The sequence below is a fragment of the Triticum urartu genome, chromosome 7 (assembly GCF_003073215.2).
Source record: "Triticum urartu cultivar G1812 chromosome 7, Tu2.1, whole genome shotgun sequence".
Classification (NCBI taxonomy): Eukaryota; Viridiplantae; Streptophyta; class Magnoliopsida; order Poales; family Poaceae; genus Triticum; species Triticum urartu.
Genome location: NC_053028.1, coordinates 455,344,686 through 455,365,419, shown reverse-complemented (window position 1 = coordinate 455,365,419; position 20,734 = coordinate 455,344,686). Strand labels below are relative to the sequence as shown.

The following is a 20,734-nucleotide window of genomic DNA, read 5'->3' as shown; positions in this document are numbered from 1 at the left end:
ATGTTTCTCCAGGAAATGCTGAGTGCGAAGGCAAATCTCATATGGAGTAGGATTTTCATCCTCGGTATATCAACTAGGACTTGCTTAACCATCGGACTGGTTGCTGGAGCACTTCCAACATCTAGTGGTGTTTTTGCCTTTGCCGTTGGCCTTTATGATCCAAAGAGTATCGCGGACAGGAGGAATGAAAGTTTTCGGCAAATTAGTGCAATCATACCTTTTCCCAGTAATTTGCTAGATCGCATACTGTATCCATGGAGCATATGGCTTCAAAGCTTGAGGCGTATCAGCTGCATATGCCAAGTTCTGAATGAAAAGGTCAGGCAGATCGAAGTTAATGCCAACAGAGATTGATTGCAGAACAATAGCCACAATTCCACCAATGGAGTTGGGCCTATTGGTTGGAGTGACTGAATTGCACAGAATATGGAACATCACCACATTTTCGTAGGTCAAATTCTTAAGATTTATCTCGATCCAATCTCCAACTTTCTCTGGATCCATCATAAGATGCAGTTGAGCTTTGGTCATTTCCCAGAATAGCAACCTGTGTTCCTAAAGTGTTACCTTGTATATCTGTCAATGCCTTCATGATTTATCTCTCTCGATTTTCTTTGGTAATGGTTTTTATCTGACACGTGAAATAAGATTAATATTTCGTTCCAATAAATTCACAGCCGCTAATCAATGCCTTTGTTGACAATAAATATTTGACAATACAATAAATTCACAGGAAGGAATCAAGGACCTGAGGGAATGTCAGCTTGGAGCGCCCCTCTAGCGTATGATTGGTTCGCTACGAGAGGCCTCCACCCGTGAACGTTTTTGTTCGCTACTAGAAGCCTCCCCGTGCAAACTAAACGACTAGGCAAGCCCTTGGTTAGGCCTCCAGACCCAATCAACATTACCTTCTACACAAAAATAAAAATAAAAAGATTTTCCATGATGTATGTAGGACCTCATTTTTGAATAGTTAACCAACACAAAATTGCCATCATGGACATAATAAAACTGCAAACAAAATTTCCATGCTCTAAAGCAATAAACATTGACATAATAAACTACATAAGACCTATCGGAAATTACCATGGTAGCCTACAGAAAAAAATACCTACATGGCAAAAAGGCCATAGTAAATCAAAAACCAAAGAAACCAACAAAAATAATACCGTGGTCCAAAATGCAGGCAAAGAAAAGTCATGCATGGCAAATTTAGCATATTAATTAAAAAGGCATGCAAGGACTTGGTCATGCTTTATATTTTTTATTTTCAAGAACATAAAAACCACACACATGAAATTACTATGATAAAATAAAATAAAATTGCCATGTTATTAATAATAAAATTTACATGCTCTTAATAATAAATTTCCCATGTTATTAGATATAAATTTCCATGCTCTTAATAATAAAATTCCCATGTTATTAGATACACAATTGGCATGCTCTTAATAATAAAATTTCCATACTCTTAATAATAAAATAACCATGCTCTTAATAAATAAAATTGTCATGTGAGAAAGTAGAAAAACTTTTCCAAAATTGCCATGAATAAAGTTACAAAAATTCCAAAAGTTTTCCATGGGAGCAGTACAAAAAACATCCAAAATTGTCATGCTTGGAAGATAAAAATGTTATGAATTTGCCATGGGGTAACGAGTAATTTAAAAAAAACTACCATTGACAAGTTAAAAAAATTATAATCTGCAATGTACATTTTTTTTTGCATACTTTTGCCACCTAGTAGAAACAAAATAGGAACTAGGATTCAATCCTAGATCCCCTGGGTGGAGGTTTGAGGCGCTAGCAATGCGGTGGGCAGGTGTGTTTGGGTAGGATAGCGTTCACGCCGTTTTTGTGTTCTTGTGAACTACTTTCAGACCGTATGGTCATCTTTACTCCTAATGTTTCAGTTGATAGGTTGCGTTCCGGGTTTTATTTTCGTCCCACCTCATCCGGTCTTTTTTGGTACTTCTTTGGTACTTGCTCCCACCTCCCGCTCAGCCGAGACGGTTTATTTTCGCTGATTTATTTTCGTCATCCTCCCACCTCCGCTTTTTTCGTCCCTGGGATCGATCCCTCGTGCCACCGATGCGCTCGATGCGCTTGCCCGCACGAACGTGGCTCCGTCCCTCCCCGCCTCCAGCGTCCTAGCTACCCCTCGTCTCCCCGCCTCCAGTCGCACCCGCCGCCGCACCCCAATCCCCGATCTGGCTCTCCACCTCACGACGACGTCGTTGCCCTCTCCGTCCTCCTCCACAAGACGTCACCATCGCCGCCCCTCCTCCGTGATTCGGCCATGGCCACCACCGACGCCCTCCTCTCCATCGTTGCTGCCAACCCTCAACCTCCATCGATCTCCTCCTAGATCGACAAAGGGAGACCTCCACCATCACCGTTCTTCTTCCTTCCCGACCTCCCGTCGTCGTTCTCCACGGATCTGGCCGTGGCCACAACCGATGCTGTCGGTGTTCCATGGAGGAGCTCACCCAGGCCTTCTCCACGGATCTGGTTGATCTGAAGGCGGGCGGCGAGGCGGGGCTCACCGAGCGAGGTATCCAGGCGGGGGTCGTCGGTGACGACGATGAAGGCCGGATCGAGGGATCCAGGGACCTAGGCAGGAGCTCCCCGGACCTGAGCGACGGCGGACGGGCGCGTGAGACGGAGTGATCTGGTGCGGCGGCGTGAATTCCTTGCAGGTAGAGGCGGGTCTCCATGGCTGGCAGGGAGAGCTCCAAGCCATGGCGGGGCTTTAGTTTTCCCTGGTAGAAAAGAGAGAAAGAGGAAGATTCAGGGAGGAGGAGAGGTAGAGAGAAGAAGGTGCAGGTGCGAGCTTGGGGAAGAGGGAGCCTAACATGTGCGTACATCCTTGCTCCTTTTCTTCTTTCAGTTTTAGGTACTTTCCAGCAGGCGTGTACATCCTTGTTCCTTCTCTTCTTTCGATTTTAGCTACTCTCCAGTATTCAATTCTGTCAGCAGTTCTCAAGTAAATCGTAGAGAATCAGCTAGATATTTTACTACTGTAAGTTGTGGAGTGCTGAGAATGGCATTTATATTGCTGCAAATACAATATATGATTTATGCAGCAGAGAGGATGCCGCAAGGGGAGAGGAATGGTGCAGTGAGATTGAGGAAGACAGGACACATCGGGACCCGGGAGCTCGAGAAGAGGCTCAATCGATCTCGACAAGAAGTGATCTCCCCTTGGTGACAGTACTAGATGGCCTCTCTAGGGTCCTGTCATAGACCTTGGTATGTGTATATATTTCATTTCTTCAACGGTTTATTGATGCACGAGTAAGCTTGCAAAGCGACCTGGGTATGTGGATAGTTTTCACTTCTTCAACGGTTCATTGATGCAGGAGTAAGCTTGCGACCTAGGTATGTGGATAGATTTCACTTCTTCAACGGTTCATTGATGCACGAGTAAGCTTGCGACCTGGGTATGTGGATAGATTTCACTTCTTCAACGGTTCATTGATGCACGAGTAAGCTTGCAAAGCGGCATCCTGCTTATCTAGCTTTCCGTCCACTGCTGTCCATGCAACTAGTAATGACTGTGCAAGAGCCAAGCTTTAATTTTTTTATACATCCGGCCTCTAATCCCTGGCTATTAATTATATATTTGAGCAAACACAAGATGACGAGACATCATTTAATTTTAAGAGAATCAATAAATTATTGAAACTGAAATGGTCATATATATGATGGTTTGATCTGTCGGCCTTTTATGTTTTTTTCAGAAGCATAAAAGATATAAGAATCTCATCTCCTTCTGGTGGAACGGCAGAGGGCTTGGCTGCTACCAGGGTGATCCAAAGGGTGTATCTAGGTAGCATGTTTGTGGCCTCTTGCACTAACATGATTAATGGTAGCTTCTATTCCATGACATGATTTTTGCAGCTGTAACAATATGTTTCATGCAAGAGGACATAAATTTGCATCCTATTTTTCTGTCCAGTTAGTTCCAAATTACAAATGTTTGTGCTATCACTGACAATTTGGTGGAAAAAGATGAGTCGTATATACACCCAGTGTAAGCTTTCACATCAGCCGTTGCTCTTGATTGTCTTTGCAAGTCCATAGATATAATTTCTTATGATTTTCCTTTACTCATAGTAAGTACTGAATATTTTGTGCTTCAACCCTTTAGGTGTTAATTTCTATGATGTGGCTAGCAAAGTTGGCAACAGGTACAGTATAACGATCATGATCTGCAGAGGGATATCACCTAGGTGCATAAAAATAATCATTCAGTTTTTATTTGGAGAGCTGGAGCTACCTGGAACTTTCAATTTTGGTGCCAAGATGGATGGATTCAACTGGGTGACCCACAGTCAGGTATTGTTGTTCAGTTATCCTGAGGGTAATGTGGATATGTTCTATTTGAGATCAAGCTTGGCATTGCTAGAAAATATATATGTGATGTGCACTGAGATTTCAACTATATAATATCAGTGATAAAACACGCCGTTTCCCTTGCTATTCATGATCACTTGAACTAGCTTACCGTTTAATAATATTTCTATCTTGCACCATGAGTGTTGTTCAGTGGCAATATTCGCTCCGCCGAAGGTAATAGTGATGCACCTTTGCTAAGAAGGTTCTTTCCTGTTCAATGCAATGACAAGACGCTGAAACATCATGGTGTCCATGCTAAAGGATAATGATTCACCCCCTGGCTTCTTATTGTTGTATCATCTTGGCAGGGCGTGGCCGCGGCTGCGGCGCGGGCAGCAAGGACGAGCGCCGCAAGGGAGCCGATGGGCGTGGGTGTGAACCGGGGAGAGGAGACCATGGCGGAGGAGATGAGAGAAGGCCACTGTCTTCTTCTCCCCCCTCTCCGACCAGAAACCCCTATCTATCCATCCGATGAGAGAAGACTGCAGGCGGAGGAGAGGAGACGCGGGTGAGGTAAGAGGAGCCAAATCCCCATCATGCTCCTCCCCGCGCGCCGCCGACCCACCAGCGGCATTCTTTCTGGTGTTCTAGGTAACCGAATCCACCTACCCATACCCATACCTTTTTTGGGGGATTTTGTTGAACTATTTTGGGGCTTTTGGTTTGGGGACGATGTTGACATTATTGTTCGAGGAAGGGGAATGGCTTCTTGTGCGCTCAGTTTGTTGTTGTCTACAGGGGAAACAAACAACAAGATGGTGGTGCAGGTCTTCGGGTATGGGTCCCTGATCTGGAACCCCGGCTTCGATTTCAACGAGAAGATCCTGAGATTCATCAAGGGCTACAAGCGAACGTTTAATCTCGGTATTCTTGGTTGCACCTAAATGATTTGAAGCAAATCTGAACATGTAACTGTAGTTCTTGGTCTGAAGATATCACATCTCAACTTTTCTTTCCCCGTAGCTTGCATTGACCATAGAGGCGCACCACAGAATCCATTCAGGACCTGCACCCCTGAATCCGAAGATGAAGAAATATGTGTAAGTTGATTTTAATCAAATATCTACAACACAATTGTACTGGATGTGGCTAAAGTTTCGATGATTTCGATTGGTCGCTGACATAACCTCCTTATTTCTCCTTTTGTTTATAGGTTATTTCAACATGAGGAATTTTCATACTTTTGGTGTGGTGCTAGCAAATATAAGTGACCAAAGATAGTGATGAGAAAGGGTGGAGCTGAGTATGCCACACATGGATATGAATTATTCCCCGTATGTTCTTTTTGGGCAATCCACTTCATCACTGACTCATCTGTGTATGGGTGAGCTAACAGCCTGTATTAATGTCTTCCCTCTTCTTTGTAGTGAAGGATTTCAGATTGCTGCGCATTATTCAACTGCTATACTTGTGAAAGAGAAACGTGCTAAACTATAGTACTCCCTCCGTTGCATGATGAGTTTCAGCGACTCTTATTTTGGGATGGAGGGAGTAGTAAATTACTTTTGTTTTTTTCTTTGTTGATGTGATAATAATTAAGTTTAAAATATGTCATCTTTTATTTCACTAATAGGGTAGAGCCAAGGTGGCATAAGTGTGTGTTACATCATGGATTATGTGCTACTTTATTAGTTGAAGTCTCTTTGTTCGGTTAGTTCTCTAAAACAAAACCATTTCTCCTGGTGTGTATGTTTCTTGGCAACATTTGGTGTAATACTAATCTTCCAGAGATTGTTGTAAGAAATAACTATAATTAGTATCTTTATCTCATCAATGGGCTAATTCTATAAAAAGAACTAATAAGGAGATTTCTTAGCAGTACTGTATATGTTTGGAGCAATGAGGTAATTTTATCCTATGTTACTTTCTTTCTCTTGCATTTCCTAATTTTGTTTTCCACTCCATTTTTTTAGGTTCCAAAGTTTGGCCACAACTAGCTTGATTCGGAGACATTTCATATTAGGAGTTAAACTTTGGTTTGCAGGCATTGAGCTTTGCCAGTAACTAGCTTTGTTACTTGGTATACTTCTGTCAGCATTCAGGTAAACAACTATCTACCACATTGTTTAATCTATGGTTTACCCGGTGCCAAGTGTACTATATTTCTAGATTTAACTTTAACCTATGTGTTGCTCCGTATGTATCTCGGCATAAATGGTTCATCATACTAGGATTTAATGTAGTGATCTTACTTCTGTTGCTTCTTGGTGAATATAAATTATATTGCGTTTTCATGGAAGCAGGAGCCCCGTAGTTGTGTAGTGGGTCGCGGGAGAGGCAGCCGGTGAGTGCGAGCTGGACGGGAAAGTGATGTCTACGATGGCGAACCATGCCGGCGGGCAGGGCAGGGTCGACGCTCTAAATGTATTGCCTGACAGCTTGTCTTAGTCTTAATAAAAGTGCATATCTGCAGCATCCTTTCATTTATTTGGCATATCCTACTTTAAAAAATATCCTTGACTCGCATCGATTTCAAATAACTGAAGTATCTTCTCTGCTCATGTTTCCACATAAAGCCCAATCATGTATATGTACTGATGGCAGCATGCATTCCAAGTTAGAGAGGTTCCAATGCTTTCCTTTTTTCACATCCGTACTTATCTTCTTGTATTGTTTAGCAACGAGATCAATAGTAGCACTTGGCCAGAATATGAATTTTTAGTGCTTCTGAATTTCAATGACAAGTGGTACTGAATTTTAACTAAGTGCTTCTGATATGTCAATGACAAGTGGTACTGAATTCTAACTAAGTGCTTCTGAAATTTCTTGTGATGAATGGGTTTTCTGAGTGTAAGGCCCCGTTCGGTGTCCATCCGCTCCACTGCTCCGCTCCGGGAGCGGACGGAGCTGCAGTGAAAAGTCTTGGAGCGGGTGAAACGATGCTCCGCAGATCCACGGATTTCAACGAGCCGGCGCATTGCCGAACGGGGCCTAAATATTGATGATTTGGTACAACATACAGGACTGCTATTTTTTGATGTGTTAAGGACTGCTAAGTCTGAATTTTAATGTATCAAATTCGGTAGTACTGAATATATAAATGATGTTTGTACTCTTTAATGACTCGAACACAAATTGTTGTTTGTATGTCTAATGGCCGAGTCTCTCCTTTATGTTCTGTTGCGCTGAATGCCTGAGCTTCAAGTGTTGGGCAGTTTTCATGTCAAAAAGAAAAGTGGGGGTTGTTTTCACTTGCGTCAATGTTTGGATGGCTGAACTGGGCGCATGTTGCTGTGAATGCAGTCACTGGATTCCAGTCCCGCCTGCCCTGGCTTCCATCGTACGCCTAGGAGCCGGACCAAGAACGTGTTTAAGCCGGTCTATGAAAAGTGGTAAACAGCGAGACCATAGAGTACCAGCATGATGGTCCATCAATAAATGATGACTGTTCCATGTCAGAAACACTGTACATAAAGCGCCCACCCTATATCAATACGGCTCATTATACCCTTTGATGGCAAATCCCTATGAGGACCGACGATGCAGATAATATGACTATATAGTAGTATGACCCATATTGAATTTTTGAAACTTCTTAGTGCATATTGTTTTGTCTCAATTTCCATAAATTCAATGTGCAAGTTGCATTATTATTGTTCGATCTAAATTACATCTAAGACCTGAACAGTGAGTGATGCCTCCTTTAATGAGTGAATTATATGGGGCGTGCTACGCGTCCGCCGGCTGATCTTTTTAACAGATCAGCCGGGTCGCTAGCCAAAATGATGTGTTGCATGGAGCGGCTGAATGCGTCTTCACCATTGCAACACAGACTTTGTTGCAAAATTATTTTATTTTCGCAACACGAGTCTTGTTGCAGCAGCTGTTTTGTCGCAATTTTTTCTTTTTTACCTGAGTTTGTTTTGCAATTTTTGTAACTAAGATCTTGTTGCAGAAAAATTTCTGCAACAGAGATTTTGTTGCAAAACATAAACCGTCATAGTCCATTGCAACACCGCGTCTGTTTCAGAAACATAGCACTTGTTGCAGAAGCGTGTTCGATGAAGGATGGTATGCTCGTCCTCAATTGGACACGTGTCACACAGGGAAGGTGGCGGACGCGGCCACTGCGATCCGCTGGGTGATGGTAAGCATTTCCCAAATTATATAGTGTAGTTGCATCTTCTATTCTGTTTGAGCATGTAGGTGTGTGCTTCCTCGCTTTTACCTTGTAAGTTGTCCTCAATTTGTTGTTTTTGTTTAGGTTTGGATTTTTTTCTTCAACCCGCAAGGCCCGTCCAGTTGTGAGCTATGATGAATTTGTTAAGCGTTGGAGGAGAACATTGCACATCCGAGCTACGCTGAATGTAGTGAGGCAACCATGAATTGGGTATTTCACATGAGGGAGGGGAGAGGAGAGCAACATTTTCATTTTCTTGCTTTCGATGATAATTTCAATTCATAGTTTCTCTACAACACACGAGTGGTATTGGTGGGCTCATGATGAAAGTGGCACCGGCAGAATCACTAGGCACTGGATGGGGAGGCAGTTGTCACCCTTGTCCCTCGGTGCTAGCCTGCCGTGGCAGCTTCACTCGCTTGCTCATAGGGTCGTGAGTTGCTGTGGATTTGTTTTTATCCCTTTTACAGTATTTTTTATCCATCTCTAACATACTGAGTTATTTTGTAGCTTTGGTTTCCCATATATGCCAGCCTAAATATCCCATGGTCAACATATTTGCATGGTTAGTGGACATTGTCCCTTCATTTTGTATTCAGTGATGGATGAAAAGTCTGAAATGGCAATTCTGCTGTATTATTCAATTTGACCTAATATTAAGTTTTTTATATTGCCGATAGAAATAAATTTTTTTCGCCTGATTTAGGAAGTGCACATAGGTAAGTCAGCATATTCTATAGCTCTTTCAGAGGTGAAAGCACATGCATGTTGCCTTCGAAATTGCTATCTCTGAAGCATACGCACATTGCACTAACAACTAGGCGGAGGTTCAGACATCATAGCTGTTAGTGACCGGTCCATTCGACCGTGCGTATAGGGACGGTTTGGGGTGCCAGGATGTCGATGCTCTCAAGTGGGGTGTAGTGGAAATGGTTGGATCAACGAGTGGAGAGAGAACACAAAAAATTGGAGGAAGACCAGCGACAAGCGAGTTCAACTAAAACATAAATTTTTTGTTAGTTAATCGCAAAGGCACTCCCTTGGAACTAACATGCATCATGACCATACTAATACATTTTATTTGCATTATCACTATATATTCAAGATAATATTAATTTAGCAAATTGCAGAGATTTTTTTGGCTATTTTTTTGTTATGATCTGGTGGAATGGTAAAGAATTAGTTTCTGATTTGTAGAGTGAGTATTCCCTGTTACACATATTAAGACCTTCAACCTGAAGGATTCATGCTAATTGCATATATTGCTTGTGCATGATGAGTACGAGTTGAGGAAGACGTTTTTATTATACTTGCTCAAATATTGTGTCAATGAAGATAAATACAACATTTCTGATATTGTGCGAGAATTTCTTAAGCGCATTAAATAGATCTTAATTTGTAACCGATTTTTAGGTAGATCATCGTTTTATATGTATGCATGGCCAAATTGACTTTTTGTTATCGATTTACATTGCAAGTGAAGTGAATTTAAATTATTACTCGATTGTGCCCATGCTATCTTTCTTTATATATGAAATTTAACATGCATTATGTTTACGTAATTCCAGCGAAATATTTCAAAAGACTGTGGCAACGCACGGGCATTATACTAGTCCAATGATAGTTAGTGTGTTCGCTCGAGAGAAAAATCTGACACCCCCCATTAAATATTTCCTGAAATCAACCATGATCGGTAATTATTTGTTAACACAATAAATCTGCTGGAAGGAATTAATCGCGATCGGTCATCCTTTGTTTCCTATTTCTATCTCTATCTCTACTAGTATCATGGAAAAACAATCATTCATGGCAAGGTATATATTAGACATGATTGGCATTAAATCACACTACAATATGTATACCTCGTTGCAACGCACAAAAAATTATTAGTATATCAAAAGAAATCTATTAGCTTTACACCGAATCATAAGCGTAGCCAAAAAAACTTGCAGAAAAACAAAGGGAACCCAGACATTATTAGCTTTGCACCTAATTAAAAGGCATGTGTATGGCCAGATAAAAGAAGAAGAAAAAGGGATCTGCAAATAAATAAAGGCCGCCTTTTATTCATTTGGTTGAGCTGTTGGAAAAGACTACACATGAGACATGACTGCACGAAGGGGAAAGAAGGAGCAGGGCAGGGCAAAGTACATCGACCTGCGCATGCCACCCTCTATGGTTCCTCTTGCTCGAGTATATCCTGGATGGAGATGCCATCACCATTGCTAAAGTTAAAAAGGCAGGAAAAGGAGGTGGAGACGCATATCCCTCGGGAAGATGCCGCCCATCGATCACGCCCAACTTTCTCCATCAATTGCTCACTGTATAAAACCATCCGGCAGCCTAATCTCTCGTTTTCATCTTGCACCGTCACACACACACACACACACGCACACCTCCGGCCCAAGATAAAGATACAGCTGCCGGCCGGCCGGCGTGCCATGGCCATGTGATCCAGCATGCTTGCGGCGGCGCCGGTGCATTCGCTGGGACGGATCTGAGGCGGTGGCCGATCGATCTGTTCCGCAGTACCGCCGGGCAACTCCGAGACGACACCACCTCTGCATGCTGTCGAGTCCTGCAGATTCAGGCATGCATGCAGATGCAGGAGCTAGCAGGTGCATGCATGGCTGCTGCTCCAGCTAGCTGATTTTTCAGTCCCCTACAGGGCAATTTCGAACCTTTGGCAAATGTCTTCGACATCAACACAAGCAGTTTCTTTCATGGCCGGTTGGATCGACTAGCTAGTTACTTAGGCTATACTACAGATGAGGATTAATTGATGTGTGGAATAAAAATACTGTGAGTTAATTCTTAGCTCTCTGTCTTACATATGCATCGGATGAAATTGTAATGCATTTTTTCAGCAGCATCAATTAAAATAAGCTGTGTGGTCTGTGGTGATTAACTAGAGAAGTGAGAACTGCTTTTTACAGCAAAGTGGAGCGTACGTGTTTTTGTTTGAAAATGTTGTGTACTATTTTTATCATGGCGTTTAACTGCTGAGAATCACTTTGACTATTCAGAACTTTAAACTTGTCTAATCATTTTTAAAGAAAAAAAAAGAAAAACATGACATTTTAAACCAGAAGTTTACAATTAAAAATGCATACTCTCTCACTTGAAACAGGCTTTCGCTTTGTTTTCTATATAAAGCAATAACACCAAATAGTACACGGAGGACAATACAATGTGACTAGAAGACTCTCTTACAAAGCGGATCGAAAGATAAAACAAGAAGTTTAAAGCTAGCCTATCACCCCGTCTGGAACCAATTGATGACACCAAAACTCCACGACAACGCCCCTAGAAGGGTGACGGCGTGATGCGTAGCTGCTGCCGAGTTTGTGGTTTTCACCCAAAGCCCTAGCACATGAACAAGACTCACGACTACGCCTTCTTTGCCTCGACCGAACAAGAGAATCGACAACATTCATTTGTTTTTGGTACTGTAGAATCTTTCGCATTCAAGTTAGACTTTGATCCTCTCTTTTGGGGTTGTTTGGCTGTGCCCCCAGCGATCCGTTCGTTGACTACAAGAAGAGAATATGCCACAAGTGCAAGAAACCTGGCCACTACATCTCTGAGTGTTCGCAGTGGGACAATGAGAACAAGAATAAAAAGAAGAGCAAGGAGTATGATTCTGACGACAAGAAGAAGAAGAAATACTCAATGTCTTCTTCCAAGTCTTCCTCAAAGTCTTCATCACACAAGAAGAGCTCATCTGGCAAGGCTCGTGCGTTTGTTGGCAAGGAAGTGGATTCGGAGGAGGAGTCCGCTTCTGAGGAGGCGGAGGTGGAGTCTGAGGAGGAGTCCGATTCTGGTGTGGCAAGTCTGGCTACAACCTACGTTACCAAGTCCATCTTCAACACTGAAGACAATGTCACCAACGCCGATGCTAATGACAAGGACGACTCCACTCCCACCTACTGCTTCATGGCACGCGGTGTCAAGGTAAACTCACGCGCCACTCACTATCAAACATCAAGTGAAGATGACTCTGATTGTGGTTCCAAACCCAGCTACAAAACACTTGCTAAAATTGCAATTGAACAACAGAAAGCTATGGAACATATTCAAAAACTATTAGACAAAAGCGATGACCTGTTAGACGCTGAAATGACTCGATCTCAGTCCTTAATTGAAGACATAAAAAATCTTCATGTTAAGTATGAGGAACTTGAAAGTCGTCATGAAACGCTCTCAACATCTCATGAAAAGCTTTCCTATGATTATCTTCAAAGGAAGCAAGACCTTGAAAAATTGATAGCGGCTCATGAAGATCTTCAAAAAGAAAACGAGTCACTTCACGCCAAACAGATCAGTTTCGCTCAGGAAGGTTTTGAACCACCATGTCTTAAATGCATTGAGCGTGATAACGCTACTTCTGTTGCTGAATGTTCTACTGCTGCTACTGTTGCAATATCTTCAACTGTTGATGTGATAACTAACCCCTCTGCTGAGGATGCCACTGCTATTGCTGATGAGAATGCTAGGTTGAAGACATTGCTTGAAACAGGGATGTTCAAAAGTCTCAAAGGGCATCAGACACTGTGTGATGTCCTCAAAAGGCAGATCCTGAATCGAAACCCTAGGAAAGAGGGTGTTGGGTTCGAAAGGAAAATGAATGCTGATGGCTCTTACTGGAAACCTAAGCAGTACCCCAAAACCACGTGGGTTTCTGCAAAGGGACCTTCAGTGGATCCATCCACCCTATCTGGCTTCACTTGTGCTAATCCCATTGTTATTGATGAATCCTTTGATGCAAACTATAAACTGTTTAAGAATCAGAATGGTGAAGTGTTTGCCAGGTATATTGGTACTAACTGCAGGAATGGGCCGCCTATGAAGAAGGTCTGGATGCCGAAAAAGTGTTTGGAGAATCTTCCTGTGAATGTCGTCATGACATCACAAGTGAAGAAGACAAACCCCAGACCACAGGCTTCATACGGTCCAAAGGCTTCATATAGACAGAGGACTCACCTGAGCCGCACTAACGCAAATGTTTTGCAGGGAAGCCATACTCAGGCCTGTGAATATGAGCGTGTTTCATCAAACCGCCATGTTCATAGGACCAAGAACTATTCTGCTTATTCTTATCAGTACTATTTGTCCACCTGCAAGACTTTTTGCTAGGGCTCCAAAGCCAAAGTTCTCAGATGCTGCACTTAGACTCATTGCTTCGAAGCCACCCTTGAAGATGTGGGTGGCTATGAAATCTTAACTCTCTTTTGCAGGGAAAGGTCTCCAGTCGAAAACCAAAATCGTCTGAAGATATTGCTGGGGACCTTAAACATCTTGTAGGGCGCAAGATCAAATGCCCAAATGGTCTTATTATGTACTTTATTTCTGAGTCGCTTGCTACTTGCCCTATCAGTCCTAATCTCGATCTAAGCTTTCATAATCCACTGGCTCGTCAAATGTTTTTGCTTCACAATTCTCTTCGTGAAGCCTATCCCCCTATCTACACTGTAGGGTACGACACCAGCTGCTTCAGAATGGATTATTGATAGTGGGTGTACCAATCACATGACTGGCAAGCGAAGCCTTCTGATGGACTCAACCTTACGTCAATCTGACAAAAGTCACATCACATTTGCTGACACTGGTAAAAGTAAGGTATTGGGTCTAGGTAGAGTTGCAATCTCAAAGGATCAACACATGGATAAAGTCATGCTTGTTGAATCCCTTGGTTTCAACTTAATGTCTGTCTCAATGCTTTGCGACTTAAACATGATTGTGATGTTTGGAAAATATCGTTGCCTTGTTCTAATGGAATCTGACAAGTCTCTAGTGTTTGAAGGGTATCGGAAAGATGATTTGTACGTGGTAGATTTCTCAGCAGGACCACAGCTTGCCATATGTCTTCTAGCAAAAGCTTCAGAATGCTGGCTCTGGCATCGGAGGCTAGGGCATGCTGGCATGAGGAACTTGCACACTCTTGCAAGAAAGAAGCATGTCATAGGCATCGAGGGCGTCAAGTTCAAGAAGGATCACTTATGCGGTGCCTGGGAAGCAGGAAAGATGACGAGGGCCAAGTATCTCTCGAAGACAATCATGACAACGACTCAACCCTTCGAACTGCTTCACATGGATCCTTTCGGTCCCACTCATTACTCAACTCTTACTACTACTGCTTGTCTCTATGGCTTTGTCATTGTTGATGATTATTCAAGATATACTTGGGTGCATATAATCCTCTACAAGACTGAAGTGCAGGATGTCTTTAGACGCTTCGCCAATCGAGCAATGAACAACTATGGCATCAAGATAAAGCACATTAGAAGTGACAATGGCACTGAATTCAAGAACACTGGCCTAGATACATATCTTGATACTTTGGGCATCACACATGAATTCTCAGCTCCGTACACGCCACAGAAAAATGGCATCGTCGAACGCAAGAACAGAACACTTATTGAGATGGCTCGGACGATGCTTGATGAATACAAGACTCCAAGAAAATTCTGGCCTGAAGCCATTGATACTGCATGCCATATCATCAACTGTGTTTATCTTCACAAGCTTCTGAACAAGACATCCTATGAGCTCCTTACTGGAAGAAGCCAAATGTCAGTTACTTTAGAGTATTTGGTGCCAGGTGCTGGATCAAGGATCCACATCACAATTCAAAATTTGCACCAAAAGCACATGAAGGTTTTATGCTTGGATATGGAAAGGATTCACACTCCTACAGAGTCTTCAACCTCTTTCACTATAAAGTGATTGAAACTGTGGATGTGCGGTTCGATGAGACTAACGGCTCGCAAAGAGAGCACCTGCCAAATGTGCTAGATGAAGTTCCATCCAGTAAATCAATCAAACTTATGGGAACTAGAGAAATCATACCTTCTGAAGCTCAACCTAAAGAGGAACTTATCATCTCTGCACTTGATCAACCTGAAGATAATGATCAACCTGAAGACAATGCTCAGCCTGAAGACAATCCTTCTAACGATGACAATGATCAGCAAGAGCAAAATCTTCATCCTGTACATCCTCGTGTTGCAAATGAAGTACAGATTGAGAGAATAATTGATAGCATCAATGCACCAGGTCCACTCACTCGTTCAAGGGCAACACAGCTAGCAAATTTCTGTGGGCACTTCACATTTGTCTCAATATCTGAACCCAAGAAAGTTGATGAAGCCTTCATGGAAGCTGAATGGATTCAAGCTATGCAAGAAGAGCTTCAACAGTTTGAGCTGAATAATGTATGGGAACTGGTTAAGCGTCCTGATCCTCGCAAGCACAATATAATAGGCACCAAATGGATATATCTCAACAAGCAAGATGAGCATGGTCAAGTTGTCAGAAACAAAGCTCGTCTCGTTGCTCAAGGATATACTCAAGTTGAAGGGATTGACTTCGATGAGACATTTGCTCCTGTGGCTAGACTTGAAGCCATACGCATACTGCTGGCCTATGCAAATCATCACAACATTCTTCTACATCAAATGGATGTGAAGAGCGCTTTTCTCAATGGCAAGATTGATGAAGAAGTGTATGTTGCACAACCGCCTGGCTTTGAAGATCCAAAACATCCTGATATGGTGTACAAGCTTAACAAGGCACTGTATGGCCTCAAACAAGCCCCTAGGGCTTGGTATGACACACTCAAAGACTTTCTGAAGAGAAAAGGCTTCAAACTTGGTTCCCTCGACCCCACTCTCTTCACGAAGACATATGATGGTGAACTGTTTGTGTGCCAAATATATGTGGATGACATTATCTTCGCCTGCACCAATCAGAAATACACTGACGAGTTTGGATATATGATGCAAGAGCAATATCAGATCTCCATGATGGGTGAGCTGAAGTTCTTCCTTGGTCTTCAAATACGTCAGCAACGCAACGGCATCTTTATATCTCAAGAGAAATACCTCAAAGATTGCCTGAAGAAATTTGGAATGCAAGATTGCAAAGGCTACACAACGCCAATGCCAGCCAAACATCATCTGGGTCCCGACGACAATGGTAAAGAGTTCGATCAAAAGGTATACCGCTCCATGATTGGTTCCTTACTTTATTTATGTGCATCTAGACCAGATATCATGCTTAGTGTCTGCATGTGTGCCCGGTTCCAAGCGGCACCAAAGGAATCGCATCACTTAGTTGTGAAGCGAATTCTCAGATACTTGGCTCACACCCCAACACTAGGATTATGGTATCCAAAGGGCTCAGAGTTTGATCTAGTTGGATTCTCGGATGCTGATTATGTTGGTGACAAGGTGGATCGCAAGTTTACATCAGGCACATGTCATTTTCTGGGACGATCACTTGTATGTTGGTCTTCAAAGAAGCATAACTGTGTATCTCTCTTCACTGCTGAATCTGAATACATTGCTGCTGGATCTTGCTGTGCTCAGCTTCTATGGATGAAGCAAACACTCAAAGACTATGGCATTCACCTGAAGCAAGTACCACTGTACTGCGACAACGAAAGTGCCATCAAGATTGCCAACAACCCAGTTCAGCACTCGAAGACAAAGCACATTGAAATTCGTCATCACTTTCTCAGAGATCATGTTGTGAAGGAAGATATTGATATCATACACGTCAACACTGAAGAGCAATTGGCAGATATCTTCACCAAGCCCTTGGATGAGAAGAGGTTTTGCAAGTTACGGTGTGAGCTAAATATCTTGGAATCCTCAAATGTCCTGTGATCTGGCACACATCCTAACACTTATGCACATTGATGACTTAGATGTGCAACACACGAAGTAAAGTATATCTTCAATCAATGAAGACTTACATTCTGAGTGTGAATACATTAACGTGGAATTTGACTTCGGAGCGCCACGATAATTGTGCGCCGTGTCTGGGTCTAATACTTCCTATACGGTGGGTAACGCCACCACCAAATTCTTCTTTTGAAGTGCTTTACCCATGGCGTTACATGTGCTATGTCTTCACATTTTGTTTGTTTTCATTTTCAACATGTATTCATGATTATCTTTACTATGTTGACTTGATTGTCTTCTGATATATACATACTAGTGTTCTGTCCTCTACATCATTCACTTATAGCTACGTCTTCCTTGTTGAATCTTTTGAACTAAGTGAATGTGATCGGACCCTAATCTCTCTATGCTTTCTATCTCAAACTCTATCTGTCCAAATCATATACATTCTATTGAAACTGTCGAATGTCTTCTCTGCATCCTAGTCAGCAGAAGATACAAAGACAAACATTAAGTCCGTTTTAAATGCTAATTCCTTCACCTGAAACCCGGAGAAGTGGGAACGACCACCCAACAATCCAGGCGTGCGTGGGAACGTGGAACAACTTCCGATATGTTGCATGATAGGCACGTGTCCTTCAGATGTGAATCGCCAGGGGCACCTATGTAATAACACTGTGCCGCTCCTGTCCCTATAAATACACGCCTCACCACAGTCATTATCCTTTCTTCCACTCTTGCACAAACCCTAGTGCCACCGCTAGCCCTCGATGACGCCGACGACGAAGCGCTTAGCTGCCGCGACCTCACCGACGCCGTCTTCACGCCGGCCGCGGACATCGTCTTCTCCGCCGTCGCCGTAGGTGTCCTCCATCGCCAAGTTAGGGCACAGACGATCGAACTACTCGGCCTCCTCTCCCACTCCGTCTAGCAGTTCTTCGTGTGGTAAATAAAACTTCCTTTTTACGGCCCCTTTGATCCTATAGATTCATCACTTTCTACCACAAGCAGTTTCTGTTCACACAAGTTGGATCTATTTCATACTGCATCTCATAATATGCCTGGTATGTTCACTTATGCTTCACAAAGTAGTTAGATTCCTCACTTGTATTTATTCGTGGATTCGTACAAATCTGGAACCAACTCTCTATCTATGAGTGAATGACTTCGCACTATGAGGTCAATGTCTTCTAAACTGATTTATCTTCAAAACCTTCTGAGAATGCATATGACCTCTTCCCCTTCCCTCGCACCTTAATGCTATCACAGGTACATGTCCGTGGGAGAATCCCTTGGTTCTCATAGTCTGCATTCGTTTGCAGAATTCTTACAGCATCACATTAACTCTCCCGAAGCCAGTTCCTGTTTGACCAGAAAGCGGAAGCCTTTGAAGCCTTTAAACGTGTTGAAGCCCTTCAGTTTAAGCTTCATGGCACCAGAGAAACCTACAAAAAAGGATGGCAGACAGTGTCGTGGCAACACCTCAAGAGATTTGCCTCCTGACCTCTATGAGCTGTACAAGACAGATCCAGAGGAGGACTACAATCAGCGAAAAACTCGAATCCAATGGATTCGAAGATATTGGGCAGAACAGTGGTTCAAGTACAGGTTCGTGACCCAGGAGTATGCTGAGAAGAATGCCATCAAACGACCATGGGGAGACATTCTATACAGAAATCTTCAACCCAAGTCCAGAGCTGAAGCCATTGAACAAGGCTTCTATCCTTGCATGGTCCGTGGACTGCAGCCTGCTGATGCAGACCCATCTTCATTACTGTGGTGCTGCGATGATAATCTGTTCAAGCGCAACCTTCAGTTTGCCAAGAACTCGGCCAAAGAGAACAAGAAGTCACGAGGCTTAGACTTCAATCCAGGCCCCTCTGCTCCTCGTGCTGATGGCACACGCGAAGCTGAACCCAATCTTGTTGGGCCCTTCTACAACCTGGAAGGTCTCATCACTCGTATCATGGTTCAAGGGACAGTCGTGGATGAGCCTGCAGATGACGCTGAATCTGATGAAGCGCCTGCACCGCCGAAGCCAAAGAAACTGAAGAAACCTAAAGCTTCAAAGCCTGCTCCTGCACCAAAGGTCTTACAAGCGAAGCCTCTGGCCACTTCACCTCCTGAACACAGTATGCAGTCTGAAGATTTGTCACGCATCTCCAAGCCCTTGAGAGTAAAGATGCCCTTGCAACCCACCAGCCAAGAACTGACTGCTGCTACTATTCTGTGCAACGACGCCATTGATCTGTCCAGCGATGAAGATCTTGCAGATGACGCTCTTGAGCAACTGATCAAGAGCAAAGAAGAAGCAGAAATCTTCAATGATTTGCCTCTCTTTGATGTAGCAATCCTTCACAACTTCATTGATGAGTGGTTTGAAACCCCCAATCTCAGCTTTGATGATCTGCAACTTCCAATTGGCCTCAGCGTCGCTTTCACTGACGCCATTGCTTCTGAGCTAGCTCTAGCTCAGCGCATCGTTGAACTGAAGCAAAAGATCGACTATGAGAAAGCTCAGTTCAAGTAGCACATGGCAAAGCTCAGCGTGCAAGATGTCAAGAACTTCAAGACTATGCTGCATGAGCTCAAGGAAGCCTTTCTCAAGAAACGCGAAGAAGATAAAGGTTCTCGTGAGCGCATGAAGAGTCTGGCTGACAAGTGCGTGCAAGCCTACAATGAAGCTGAAAAGTGCAAGGCTCTTGGGCGTCCTGGCATCGATCCCAGGATGGCTGCAACGAAGAAGAAGAAGCCAGCTATGGCCGAACCCGAAACAACAAGGCAGGAAGCACATCCCATTGTCTTCCCAGCCAATATGACAGGCTCGAAGCCTAAGGTCCCCACAGTGGCTTCAGAATTAAAGAAGACAAGGGCTGCCGACGCTGAAGCCAGAAAGAGAAAACATCTGAAGCTTCTGATGTCGCTCCCTCCAAGAAGAAGCGCAAAACTAAGAAAGATCGGGCTGCTCCCACAAAGCCCCTTATTGTTGAGCCCATCTCGGTTGCTTGTCCTGCCTCTTTGCATCAAGAACGACAGATGGTAATTCATGAGCCTGCTTCCACAAAGGCTCCTGAAGCTGAAGACATTCCAGCAGTTGACCCCACCGCTGCTGAAGACATTGGTCACCATGACAATGTTGAAGATGATGAAGTCCTTCCTTAGATCGAGCACCAATTGGTATCATCTCCTGTGCTTATGCACAGCGAACTCATCAGCATTGGTCGTCCTCTGACGCCAACTGCTCAGGATGCATCGTGGGCTGATCACCCACAGAGACAAGACACTCCAAGCTCTCCCCAACCGCAAGCAACCCCATCAGTGCAAGAAGAGGATGACTTTGAGGCCCAGCCAACTCCATCTTCACAGGCATCGCCAGCGTTACGCAGGCTTCGCAAAGGACCAAGGCCCCAAGTCCCTCTTTCGAGCGTTTCAGAAGGAGAAGTGCACCACCAATCTGTTGCACGTCAGGTGTTCCCCGAAGTCACTCCTACTGTGAACGTTTCCGAGTCTGAAGCTAAAGTTGCTG

General features: G+C 43.4%; 2 long non-coding RNA genes across 4 annotated transcripts; both read left to right on the top strand.

Annotated features, from left to right (window-relative positions):
* The first annotated feature begins 3,311 nt into the window (after positions 1–3,311).
* LOC125523567 lies at positions 3,312–5,444 on the top strand. 3 transcript variants are annotated; one of them, XR_007290292.1, is made up of 7 exons: positions 3,315–3,488; positions 3,744–3,832; positions 4,154–4,193; positions 4,273–4,341; positions 4,710–4,992; positions 5,140–5,265; positions 5,365–5,444. It is a non-coding gene; the product is annotated as an uncharacterized LOC125523567 (long non-coding RNA). The 3 variants fall into 3 exon arrangements; XR_007290291.1 differs by having other exon boundaries at positions 3,312–3,443; positions 3,744–4,193; XR_007290290.1 differs by having other exon boundaries at positions 3,312–3,488; positions 3,744–4,193.
* A 568-nt stretch (positions 5,445–6,012) lies between these two features.
* LOC125523572 lies at positions 6,013–7,106 on the top strand. Its single transcript, XR_007290293.1, has 2 exons — positions 6,013–6,443; positions 6,645–7,106. It is a non-coding gene; the product is annotated as an uncharacterized LOC125523572 (long non-coding RNA).
* Positions 7,107–20,734: the final 13,628 nt, after the last annotated feature.